Source organism: Apteryx mantelli, chromosome 2, assembly GCF_036417845.1.
Source record: "Apteryx mantelli isolate bAptMan1 chromosome 2, bAptMan1.hap1, whole genome shotgun sequence".
Taxonomy (NCBI): domain Eukaryota; kingdom Metazoa; phylum Chordata; class Aves; order Apterygiformes; family Apterygidae; genus Apteryx; species Apteryx mantelli.
In genome coordinates, this window is record NC_089979.1 from 73,967,062 (window position 1) to 73,979,478 (window position 12,417).

Consider the following 12,417-nt stretch of genomic DNA (forward strand, 5'->3'; position numbering starts at 1 on the left):
ATGCTGTTGCTGCCTTTGTTACTGCCTGGAAACGCCTGCTCCATTTCTGGACCACCCTCCCGTTATCCCTACACCCATATGAGTGACTCGACTTCCTTCATCCTTCCTCTCTCACCACTCTCCTTCTTAAGATAATTGTGCTTTTGCTGTTGAAGGACTGTGGCACTGGACACAGGAGTAGAGAGCAGGAAGATTTTTCTTGCTGTTTCTTCTGCTGCCTAACAAGTACCTGCGTGATGGAGGCATAGTAGCAAAGGTAGAAGTTGCAGGAAGAAGAGCTAGTACAGAAGGAGGAAAAAGAGAGGGGAGTTAATGAAAAAGACAGTGATAGAGGCTGAAGTTGATTGACACTTGGAAAAGAGATGGAAGATAAAAACCTAGCCATTGAAGGATATTCTTTTTCTAATTGTGGAGTTGAACACAGAATTCCACATTTTCACTACTGCTCTTCAGTCTAACACATAGCTCTGAAGCCAAGTGTTTTTTGTCTACTGTCTAGGACTGGTCCCTGCTGAGGATGAAAGCCTATTACTGCTGGGAATTGCTCTGTTAGCTCAAGTGGCAATGTCTGCGATATGGCTCTAGCTGACCTAATTTGACTGATGAACACTTTAGGGATCAACATGATTCCACATGTTGGAATGGCTATATTTTTTCTGGGTACTATACCCTCCTTCCCCAGATACAAAATTATACAAAACATCCAATGTCAAGTAGATTGATAAAGTCTGTACTTCTTCCAAGGGGGGAAAAAGTATGTGATCTTATAATTCAAACAAAGCTGTAATACATAGGTGCAAGCAAGCTGAATTCAGCTGCACCAGCTTTCTGGCATTTCCTTAAATTCTTCTGATGCAATATAATTGTCTGAAAAAAACTAGAAATTCATTTATGAGCTTCCATATACCCCCAAAGAAATGCCTATACATCAGTCTCCACAGTAAAGTACTGAAGGCAAAATGCCAGCAATAATTGCACAAAGCACAAAGTAAACTTATTTTATCATAAAAAGAAAATTATAGATTAGCATCTATACTTGTTTCTTCCTCTGTTTTTCTACATCCACTGCACCCTGATATATCTGTACTTCTTATCGATGGGTGTGTACTTTTCCTATAGCAGGAAGAGAAAATTTCTTGAGGGTTTGGTGTCATACAGCATAATACCTGCTCCTGCGAATCACACTGTCTCTCCCCAAGTATGGAGTACAGAACTGCAGAATTTCTAACCTCTTTTGCATAAACTCATAGCTTAAGGAGTCAAAATTTAATATTGACAAAATAAGCTGAGCACAGTTAAGCACTTAAATTTGAAAGTTCACTGATACTCTATTTGTGAGTTTAGAGTTTGACTCCCCTCCAGCATGAAGCAATCACTTTGCTTTTAGAACACATTTTTCACATGTGGAGATAGGCAGAAGCCAACAATGTTTCATGCATCATCTGCCAATAGGTCAGCTGCTGCACAGATTGCTATCCTAAAACAGGTTAAACGGCAATTGAGAGTTTTTTTTATGAGTGTCACATTTAATGCTTTCTCTCTTTCAGTTTTATCTTGTCAGGGGTCAGATGGGAGTTAAAATTAAAAGCAGGATGGATATGCAAAATAGGAAGGTTAGGGTATGTGTTGGCTGGAATCTGACAGGATTTAAGTAATCACCTGCAGTTGAATTGAGACTCAGATGGGAAGTAGGAAGTGCTGTACTCAAGCTTCCTGTATAAATAAATGCAGCTTTCTCACAGCTACTGCATACAAGCTGTGACGTGCTTTTAAGATATAATGGCAGCATGCTCTTAATAGCAGGAGGGGATTATTTATCAGAGTGGCAAAAGGGTTGGGAGACAAGTCCTGTTACAGTCCAAAAAAGTGTACAGCTGTCAGATACGCAGAGAAGAGGAAGAGGGTGTGCGAGAGAAATCTGCCTCTGCTTCTGATTGTAAGCTACAGTGGTTGTGACATGATTCTTGGGAGCACTGGAGTGTGAGTAAAGCTATTGAAAAGTCAAACAGCTGGGAGTGAATGCTACTCTCCTTTCAAGGTATGTTGGAATATAGCTTTTTGTCTATTTTTTCCTTAAAAGCATGTGGTTTGGCTAAAATCTTTAACTGTGTGGTGCTTAGAACTGAGACAAAAAGGAAATATTGGAGTCCAGACTATTAAAGACACAGAAAATTAAATAGTCATCAAGTATTTTCCAAAAGGGTGAAAATAGTTTTGTCAGTGTAACTTTTAAAGGAATATCTGCATGAAGTGTTTGAAAATGCTGCAGTATTAAGACATATCTCTGTGAAAAGCAGTTGCTAAGATGGCATACTATCAGTCATATATCTGTTGTAGCTTAAATACAAGAACTCACTTCATACTGAAAACACATTTGATTAAGCTGCGGGAGTCTGAGTTTGAAATGTACAGATTTCTTCCTGTTTTAAAGGCATTTCTTATGTCCCAGTATTGTGCAGCTGATATTGTAAAGGAAAAATACGCTGATCTGTATGATAAGTGCTAATGTGCACTTCTAATCTGTTCAGGGTTTAGGGTTATGGAGTTTAAGTAAGCATGTACTAAATGTACAATATGTTTATTTCCTAGTGTGCATTATTATTATTATTATTTATTTTTAAACACTAAATAGAACAGAAAATTGCATGTTTAATGGTACATTCATACTGCTTTCTCTTTCTCAATTTAAGGCTTTCGCAGTACCAGGCTGCTTCAGTAATAAAGATGTTTCACTCTGGCTTATTATAAGCCTCTCTATTTTCTGTAAAGGTATTCTGCTTCCTACAGTTATATCAAATGTCCTCCTTCATGGAGTAGTATAAGTAGTAAAATACTTAAAAGGACTATAGTTAAGGAAACAGTGTAGTGTAACTTCCCATCCTCTTGGTAAATAGACACTGAATGCTTTTGAAGTGAATTTTAGTGCAGATATAGGCCATGACTGAAATACAGCTGTGCAGCTTTACAACTGACTGTGAGTAGGCACAGTAACATGATATGCTTGGCTACTCTCAGACTGAAGGGCAAATGCTCTTGGTTAAGGGCAAGCTTTCGGTTTGGAATACAAATGTTTCTGGAAACAGAAGTTTCAAAATCCTGTCCTTAAATATTTTCCAAAACAAATACATTGGCCCAGTTCTCCTCCTGCTTAGGACTTGTCTATGCCTGAAAATATGAGTGGGTGTATGGGTTGTCATAATATGAAAGTGGCTGAAACCTTTCTGCGAACGTAAGCTACATTGGGGGGGAAAAAAATAGTACATTGAAAAGGGATTTGCTGTAGTTACACTGTTGGAAACAATTCTTTAGGTTATATATTAAGAAGAATGTGTTTGCAGAGTGTCTAAAGCTGTGGTAAAGTGGGAGGTATTCCTTTTCAAAATAAACTGGAGCTATTCCAAGGCCAAGCCAGTATGACAAGAATCAGACTCCTTTTGTCCCATTCATCTTACTGTATGATGGGGGTATTTAACACAAAGTGCCATCTGCTCTTACAAGGGCATGGAAACCTTCCTCAACTTCATGTAGAAATAGCATTTGACTGTGTGGTTTATGTTCCCCACGTTGAACTGTATTCTGCATGTTCCTTGTTGCCAGTTACTGTCCTCTTTCTCCCAAGTGGTGACATTTTAGTGATTTTGTTTGTGTGGTGGTATACTTTGGAGTAAAAGTTAGTAATATAAATAGCCAACAATATGGAGTTGTTTCCCTCTAGTGAGGTTCTTGGACTGCACTATTACCTAATGCTTCCTAAGCTTTGTAAAAATAACTAAATAAAAAATAACCTGAAAGTGGTTACCTGACCTTTCCCTTCTGTTGGAGGAAGACAGTAATTTGTCCTTACTATGATCTTAATAAGTTTAAAATGCAACTGTGGAAGGAAGCAAGTCACTTTACAGGAAAACAAGCAGTGCTCATACTTAACCTAGTTCCCAGTTTTCATTAGTACACCTCTGATAATATCTGTGGCATAAGTTTGAGTCCTATGCTTGTAATCCACCCTGTCCAGACCCTTCAGTGACTTTTAGTGGTGAGTCCCAGTGGAGTATGTTGCTTTGTTGGGTAGCTTAAACTTCTAAAGACTCGCTGTCCCTCTTCTAGAGCAGGGAGCTTTCTTAGATGTGTCTGAAAGTACACAATGCCTATAGATCATACATACTGGATCCATAAATATCTCCTGGGCTGGTAGTATTGTGAAACCTGAGACCATAATTACAGCTTTAGGCCTGTGGATGTCACAAGCACATGTGAACAAAATACTGTGGCAGGCTGCCAGCGTCACCATGAACTGAGTCCACTGGACCTCCTTGCACGTATCAAAACAGACCTGTATTTTCATGAGGCTGAGAAGGATTCCAAATCTGTTCTCTTCCCCTGAGTGCTCCCCGGGACATGGGTACAGTTCCCCCCTCTGCTGCCAGCTTCCCCATGCCAAAGTCAAGCCATGTGTAATGCACTTCACAAACTTTATTACCCAGAACAGCCAAGAATAATCTTATATTCATTCCATCTCTTAAAAATAATCATCTTTTTGTTTGTGAAGGGGAACAAAACAAAAAAGAACAGATCCTAAGAGAGAGAGAGCAATGGTACTAAGCTTGACTTCTATTATTTTGTGTTTCTGCTGAAGCACAGCTGAGCTCCAGTGCTAGACTATGATCCTCTTCACTCAACAGAGAAGATCAAGTCTGAGGGCCATCATACATTGCAAATTTACCCAGTCTTGGACAAATATTTACAGAGGTGCTTGTGCCAAATAACTTTGTGCTGATCAGTAAAAAAATAGTATTCAGTAAATTTTCTCTGTGACTCTTGTAAATGGTTTCAGCTCAGTGGGAACCGAGTGGGCACTTTCATAAAACAGATCTTTGTTAGCAGATATTAAAACACTCATTAAAAAAAGATAAGATATCAAATTACAAAGGACTTCATCCTGCGCTTCCTACTGAAGTGGGACTTCTCCAACTCCTTTTCCTTCTGTGAGGAGCAGAGCTGATTGCAACATTGCTGAATGGAAATTTCAAAGCATGAGAGCATGACTAGGTTAAATGTGTTGCAAGCACACTTTCAAATGAAAAATGTAGCTATATATGAAATACTTTACTGATGCAATTTCTTAGATTTCTTTGCATATATAGATACTTGCCCACAATGACGTAACCGTTCCCCACTCCTGGTTCCCCTTGTTCTAGAAAAGGTTATGGTTTGCCTGAGATCTGGGTGTTTTTTACTGTATTTCTAGGGGAATCTGCTCAGCCTCCAAGGGAAAATACCTTGGTTAAGCACAGGAGTCAGACAAGTACTGTAATTAGAAGTGCCATCACCTTACCTGATTCTTTGAATGTTTTTGGTGCCTGCAAGTGCAGTTTTAACTTGAGTGGAATTTGGGACACTTGATGATGGAACCTAAAAGTGTTCTTGTGTCTCGTGTTTCCAACAGAGTCAGTGTCTCCCAAGTCCCAAAGACAACCAGCAGTAGGTACAATGATTTGAGCCATGTGAATCTGGCTCAATCTATAGAATTGTTAACCTCCCTCAAGTAAGGCAGTTCCAGACATGTTGTATTCAAGGGACTCTTTTTTTTTTTTTAATTATGTTTATATAAAACCTAGAGAAATGCTGTACCCTTCTGACAGACTTCAAAGACCATAAATAGGAGCAATAGAGTGAGTCAGAGTGGGACTATGTATGAGGCTCCAGAACAGGGATAAGTCTTTTTTTTTTTGATGTTGGTCTGGAGCTGATGTCAGTGAGGATGGTGGAGTCAAGAGGTGCTGTCTGTGAAAACTATGGCCAGCACATTGCCTTGGAAAAGTCCAGCTTGTGTGTGGGGGGGATTATGCATGCTAGAACACATCAGCATGATGCTGTAACTGCTCATTGTAGACACACCAGCAATGGGGAGTTGTTTCACACACTGTCTTTTTGTCTGAAGGAGAGACAGGAGATGCTGATTAGGAGACATAAACAGAGTTCAGAATTACTTTTTACAAGAAGGAGAAAAATACCATTGTACTGTCATGCTTACATTCCTCCCCTTTAATTGAAAAGGTCTGCATCTGTTGCAAGCTTTTCTACCTTTTACTTTGCTGTAATAATGATGAGAGGAGGGAAAGTGTAAGATGTGAGTCATTACTCAGAGAGTGGATTCTGTCTGGGTGTCTGACAGATGCTTTGATATTCATGTTTGGTTGTACAAGATATTGTATCTTCAGACTGCCAGTGAGTAAATGTGCAGATCTGAAAACCCTTACATGCACTGTATGTTTGCAAAAAGGAGAAGTCATTGCAATAGGGGAGCTGTACCCATACATTCAGGGGCTGAAATGGGTCCTTTGGGGCTGCCTTTACTTATGCTTTTATGTAGTGTATATATTGCTGTGGCTTAGGGATGAATTCCTTGGTCTTGTGTATATATAGCTGCAAATCTTTCCAAACTACTTATTCCAAACCCCTATGTACATAGAAAAAAAATGCATTTAATGACAGCTGCTGTATAGGCTAATTATTTGCATGCAAATAAAATTCCAGGATTAAGCAGAAATTGTGAAGCCCGGGCTGACACTCGTTACTTCTGAGTAGTGGATGGGAAGGTTCATGTGTTCTGCCTGTGTTTAATTTGGAAGTGCTCTGATGGGTGGAGGTGGGGAGAAGGTGAAGGAAAATGAGGTGTTTTTCCCCCCCCTTTCCTTACCCCTCCCCCCCCCCCAAAAGAAGGTTACAAAGATGTAGTCACTATAGTTTTGGGGAAAATGTAGTCTTTTTCTTTTAGGGAAAACTATCAGGTTCTGTGGGCTATTTACTATTGCACTCAGTTGAAGCTCTTTGAGAGTGAAGGACTCTCAGCTGACCGCTGACCCTGGAACCCTTCCCAGTGGCATTTCCACAGTACAGGGCTAAGATAACACCTGCAGGGCCAGCAGGAACTTACTTGCTGAAGTTTTGCACAACTGAGACGATGCAATGTTGCACCTTCTTGGCCTCTTCACAGCTCTGCCGATGAATTCAGTGGTAGAGAGTCTCCATCTACACTCTCCAGGGAGAATTTGGGGGAAGGAGGGTCATGACCTTTGCCAGGAGTGAAGTCAAAGCCATATATATTAAATTTAGCTGATACTACTTTAAGAGCATGGGTTTTTTTGGATTGGTCAATGTTTTTATTGCAAATACCCAAGTAGTGTACATGGCTTGACCAGTTTCAACCCCCTTGGTGACTTAGCTTCCCACATTTTGGGATGATGGGCCAACAAATGAAGGAAACATGCGGTTGCGGGGAGAAGGGTAGAGGAGAAGTAAAGAACTCTTACCATAACTCCTTTTCCTAATTATTTAACAAAGTTGACAAAATGCCTACTTCTGAGCCATTAGTTGTTATGGTCATAATTAAAGGATCAGCTACCAGAAAGATATGGTTTCTGTAAGATTTTCCTCTTACAGCATAGCATGGCTATGAATTTTTTTCAGTGCAATGTTCTAGATGCTCATTTTTCTGAGTGCCTGTAGGTAGGGCAGCTTTCTGCAACTATTCCTAGTTGCTTATCTTCCCTCACATAAGGAGGCCCATTGGAGCTGTTGGGAGCACTCCCATTGGCAGGACTAAGACTTTGTTGGCTAAGATCTTGTAGGGACTAACCAATTGTTAAAGATGTTAAGGCTCTCAAGACTGAAATCTTACTTGCGTATAACTTTCTGTTCTCCTCTGAAGTTATTTCTATAGTAAAGGTTGAAATCTGGAGTTAGAGAGAATGACGAATGCAAACCTCTAACTCCATTTGAGGCACACTTGTATTTTATTATTTGTCTTGCAATGGCATCTGGATTTCTAAGTGGTTGCGTAGGGTTCTTAGAAACATACTGTGTCCCTTATGCTTGACACTGTACAGGCAAAAAGCCTTTTTGTGAGTGCTTACAGACAGAAACATGGGGACAGAAGGTGGATGCAGAAAGTCAGATGGGAGAGGACAAGGTAGCAATGAAACATCATTGCATTGCAGGATATGCATTGTTGTCAGCCCAACCCTGCTGAGCTGCTGTCAAGCTTTTTGACTAAAGTTTAAGAAAATATCAGATTTCTCCTACATAGTTAATGAGATGCAGAGCAAAAAAGATCATGCTCTTTTAAAGATGTTTGTTTATATAAAATGGGCATATATGGGCAATTGAAAAATATGTAGCTGTTAAACTTAGTCAGGAGTATAAGGCTAATTGCAATTGAAGCTATTATGTTATTCTAGCACAGTTTGCACCTTTTGCTAGTATGGTGTATGTGAAGCCTATCAGAGGTTGGAAGTGCCCAGCGCTCACAGCATCCTGTTTAACGAGGCGGGTACCTCGAGCGCTGCACCTTGGAGTTGGTGGGGACGAGCTGGGGCAACAGGCAGTGTAAAAGGAGGCGCATGTGCCAGACTGCTCTAAGGAGCTGTGCCCTGGTATGCTGCGCTCATCGCTCTTCCAGCAGGTGGGTGGCAAAGAGGGGGAGCAAACTCGGATATTGAGAGGATGAGCAGAGAGACTTAGGGGATTGTTACTAGAGTTTATTTCCCTTTTTTGCCTCTGCAGATTTGGCCACAGCTGGGATTCACGCAGTGCTCTGTCCTTTCTTTGTTCCCTATTGCAGCCTACTTTGGTAGGGCTCCTGTCTCTCAAGAAACTGGGAGAGGAATGGTCTAGGGATACACTTGGAGTAACTTAATAAGTGGTTGTGAGGAGCAATGTCAGTTGCTTCAGTAAGTAGAAGTGTTTAGTAGTTTCAAAACAATCTACTCATATTAGGGCCAGTCCTGTGTTATTGCTTCTTAACGACCATATATTGCTTCTCATCAAACTCCAGCATAGTCATTAGTTAGATATGTTGTTTTCTTAATGGAAAATGCATATATTGGCCATAGTGACTTCCCCATGGTCTAATCTTCAAACCTGACTCCAAATCTTTGATTCACTGAATGGCATTGTAGCTAAAACTTGAAAGCTACCACTGGACAATGGCCTCCTTTCTTCCTCCCCGCAACCTTCTAAGTCATTGAAATGTGTTTGGATCACAGACAGTTTTCAGTGTTTCAGTGTTTTCACTTTTTTATTTTAGTTACCTTGACCCTATCTAATCTGACATTAGAGATGAACATGGTGTTCAAACTAAAACATTGTACCTGTTAGTTCAATTCACTGAGCAGTCATGCAAAAATTCTTATAAAAGGAAAATGAACTTAGCTTCTATTCATGTAAATCTAAAATGGTGTAAAAGTGCTTTTTTTGATGCTTGTAATAAACAAGATCATAAGAGGATAATCTTATAAGCTCACGGTTTTCTAGGCCTGACAGAATGAAATGACAGAGATATTAAAGGTATCACCTTATGGCAAGCTTTAAAAAAAACATTCCTTGAGCAGTGCCTTCTAAAAATAAATATCCAGATATGTTATTTTTTCAATATATGGTGTTACATTAAATATTTGTAATATATGTTGTTATTCCATGATTCCATGGGGGATCTCTTTTATTGGCTTGGTCAGCTCAGTGGTTCTTTGGGCTGTGGCAAATTCTGCACACTTTTTGGCCCTAAGAAGTTTCTTGCTCTCACCTTTGAGACCTGGCTTTGGCTCTGGTCTCTGCTTTCTTGGACTGTAGGAGCTGGTCTCCCTGCAGCAGCACTCTCCTGCCTGCCCTACCTTGCAGTCAGAGCACTGCTCTCTCCAAACACATCTTCTGAAAACACCCTATTCTAAACTATAAATATTCCATCTCAAGGAGTTAACATATCCCAAGGTTTTGTTACCCAGTTAACAAAAATAAATGTTTCTTTTTCTGTGTCAAAGGTAAATTGTTACATTAAACTTCCTATTCCTGTTTCTGTTAGGACATTTAGCCAAGTTACCAACCTGCTTGACTTCTCAAGAGCTCAATTCCTTTTACTATGCTACAATTACCAAAAGCCTTCATGTGGTCAACAAACAAGACCTACCTACCACTTGCTTTTGTCATTAATGGCATGAAGAGTGTTTTTTTTTTTTTTTTAAGTAGTAGTATGTCACCTTTTGTCAACAGGAAATTACAAATAAAGTACACCAAAGTAGTTTGGATAGAAATTCCTTGTAGCTTAGCATTAACAGATGTTGCATAGTATCATTAGGAATAGGGGTGTTATTTAGATAAGCTTCAGAGTCTAATCTTACTCTGGTAACTAATACTTGGAATTACGCTCAGTAAAATTTGTTTCTTTGTGTTTTGGAAATATTTGGAAATTTTTGATGCCAAAATACACAGGTTCTGTTGTATAGCAGCAATTTGCCTGTTTCACTGCATTTTGTGCTGATCAACATTCCATAGCTCTGTGACTGTCCAGGTAAATATAGGACTTTAGGGGAATTTTGCTATTGACTGTCTGTGAGACCAGGCATATTATGATAGCCTGCTGCAAGCAGGCTGCACCATCAAGCTGCTCAGGCATATTAAGTTTGATGCATCTGGGTTGTGCCCAGCTTGATGCTCATGAGCATGCCCAAGGCTCATGTGCAGTAGGTCTGATGCAGGGAGCATTTGGTCTGTTGCTTTCAGGCCTGCCAGTGTCAACTGTGCTGTATCTTGAATTTAGATATGTCCTAGTTCAAGCACAGTTCTGGGAGAACTGAGTGAAGTTAGTGGCTTTTGTGATATGATTATCTGACCTCATCACCAGCAGAAAGGCTTACTTCTGTCCTCACAGATTCAGTGAATATTGCCATTGTGTTTCATGTCAGGATTGAGAAGATACAAATACCATGCTTTGTTTATGTATTTTGGTTTACTGACAGACTGCATTATTTCTTTTTTAGACTTTATGAGAAAGTGATCTGAAAGTGCTTCTCCTAGCTGTCTGTCAGCTGAGAATAACAGCATTTATTTTACCATTAGCAATTGGAGTCCCTTTCTTTTGACTCCTCTGCTTTTTAGGAATGGAGGGGAAAAAGCACCCACTTTTTTTTTTCCCTCTCACTTATTCCAAAGTAGTGTTGCAAGGAAACACATAAAGGATTTCCACGATTGCAATGAGTCATATCTGTTTCGGGGGGGGGGGGTGGAATTGGTTTATTATATTCAGTTAATATTCATGGTCCTCTTGCAAGGACCTTTCCTTCTGAGGAGGAACTGGCATAGGGTTGCTAGAAGTTGCAGTGAAAGACTGGTGCTGTAAAGTTTCCAAGTTATTTCTGTCTTGGAGTAGTATGGTTCAGTGGAGAGGCAGGGTTGCCCTACAAGTGTGCCTCACAGAGTTGTGGAGTGTTGTGATTTACATGTGCCCTAACAACCTTTTGATTATTAGAATGTTTTGGAATTATTGGATACATGTGAGATTTGGGAAGCTGTTCAATAAGTGCTTTAGGCATCTGAAAATATTACTATAAAAATACCTGGCAGGAAGCTGGAGGATATCCTTAATTAGTGCAGTCTAAGTCCCTTACATTTTTTTGTTCAAGAGCCTTCTCACTAACTACGTTCCTTTCAAAGTGTTTTATATATTTATTTTTTCAGTTGCTAGCATGATATGAAAATACTTCATAAGGCCAGTGCTTCTTGAACAGCAGCTCAAGGGCTCATACTTTTTCCAGGCATTCCAATGAAAACAAGTGAGAGAAACTGCCCTCGGTGTGTTCTCATGTACCAGACAGCATGTTTACTTAGGCTGCTTGTTCTTTAAACAAGTTTTCCTAAAATAAAAATTTTACAGTGCAAAAGGCTAGCATGAAAAATTATACATCTGACTTTTTAAAGTCCTGCTCAAAGAGAACAGATATTGAATGACTTTCATTCTCTCTAATACTTCAGCTTAGCAACATTTTATGGTAATCCAAAATTGTGTTTCTTTTATATGTACTTGTAATCAGGTCATTGGCTTGGTTGCTGCATTAAGGCGTAGATGTAAAACAGTAATTCTGAATATATTAAAAAGTGTATTTAAAATTAGACCTTCTATCCATGGATCTCATTGCTTTTTTGAGACCACAGCACTTGTGTAACTCATTCATGATCTTATTGCAAAAGAAAAACATTCAGACTTTGATACACAGGAGCACTTAAACACGTGATTAAATGTCCTTTTTGAATATGGAAGGTTTCCTAAATTGGAACTTTTATTGTATATTTTATAGCCTTACTGAATCAGTGCTTGATAAATAATGCTGTATGGACTAGATAGGTACCTCTGTGTAGGCAGTGCCTATCACAAGAAGGAGAAATTAATGCATTGTGGTTTAGGGTCCAATTGATTAGAACACAAAAGTAATAGTATGCTTGATTTGGGTCTATTCTTTGTGCAGAACTGATGATTTTAGAGAAGCTGCCTTAAAAGTGAATTTTGAAAACATTGTCTTGAGAGACAGGACAGCCAAGGACTTATTACTAAAACTGGTATGGATGATTCAGTTTTGTTGAAATTGCGAGTAC

At 39.5% G+C, this 12,417-nt stretch overlaps 1 protein-coding gene across 1 annotated transcript in view; it reads left to right on the plus strand.

Moving 5' to 3' along the window:
* Positions 1 to 1,911: 1,911 nt before the first annotated feature.
* RNF144B (ring finger protein 144B) overlaps positions 1,912 to 12,417 on the plus strand; it is a 54,087-nt gene continuing 43,581 nt past the window's right edge. Inside the window, exon 1 of the mRNA XM_013940035.2 lies at positions 1,912 to 2,038. The gene's annotated coding sequence lies outside the window, so the exon portion shown is untranslated. The remainder of the gene's footprint in view (positions 2,039 to 12,417) is intronic.